The sequence below is a fragment of the Miscanthus floridulus genome, chromosome 3, assembly GCF_019320115.1.
Source record: "Miscanthus floridulus cultivar M001 chromosome 3, ASM1932011v1, whole genome shotgun sequence".
In the NCBI taxonomy this organism is placed as follows: domain Eukaryota; kingdom Viridiplantae; phylum Streptophyta; class Magnoliopsida; order Poales; family Poaceae; genus Miscanthus; species Miscanthus floridulus.
Genome location: NC_089582.1, coordinates 7,677,655 through 7,678,507, shown reverse-complemented (window position 1 = coordinate 7,678,507; position 853 = coordinate 7,677,655). Strand labels below are relative to the sequence as shown.

Below are 853 nucleotides of genomic sequence, written 5' to 3'. Positions count from 1 at the left end.
TCTAATTCGCACGTGGTGCCTGTAAGTCCTTGTCCTTCCGATATGATATGAATGTAATCTTTGAATTTTGTTATAACTAACCCATGCCGTGATTTGTAGAATGCAAGTGCACATTGTCAAACAAATGCCAAGTGTGGAAAGCCGGGTATGTAGACCCTCAAGCTATAGCCCAAACAAATTTTAATTACCCTAAACGGTGGACACTGGATGTCAAAGAGCTAGCAGCTGCAAAGACTCTTCGGGAGAAAGAGCGCATCCGTAGTGCGAAGCTAAGGGAAGAGTCCCTTAAGGTTGCGGCATACATTGCTCTGGCTTTCAAAAATCTCCAACAACACTCTACTATATGGCTACCATACAACTTCGAGTAAGTTCAACTATAACTTAAAGCTATGTTTGATATATTTTATTCGATGTAAAAGAGCTTATCTAGTTCTATGATTAAATCCATGTAGCAACCACTGGATTTGTATAGCCGTCGATGTCGGGAAGAGCATGGCATGGGTCTTTGATTCAATAGATAAGGACCCGGCGACATACAAAGACTTCATATCGATTCTCAAGACGTATACATATCGACAATCCTCATTAGCTTATATGTCTGTATACATAATTGTAATGTTCACTTATGCATACTAACAAGTTGTATTTGCTAAAATAATTCGAACAGGGCATTTAGGTTCTATGTCTCTCATCATCACGGAAGGCATGATCCAGCGAGGAAGGAAAAGCTGGCTATAAAAACACTATGTGCGGTAAGTATAACTTACTTCTTCAGTACTCCGTTACATGGCTGTCAAAAGCATTACCTAATATTTTCATATGCAAAACACACAGTGCCCCAAGCAGAGGCCTG

At 40.1% G+C, this 853-nt stretch overlaps 1 long non-coding RNA gene across 1 annotated transcript; it reads left to right on the top strand.

Annotated features, from left to right (window-relative positions):
* Positions 1 to 217: 217 nt before the first annotated feature.
* On the top strand, positions 218 to 752 carry LOC136544882 (uncharacterized). The gene is made up of 3 exons (XR_010780864.1): positions 218 to 364; positions 453 to 563; positions 668 to 752. It is a non-coding gene; the product is annotated as an uncharacterized lncRNA (long non-coding RNA).
* Positions 753 to 853: the final 101 nt, after the last annotated feature.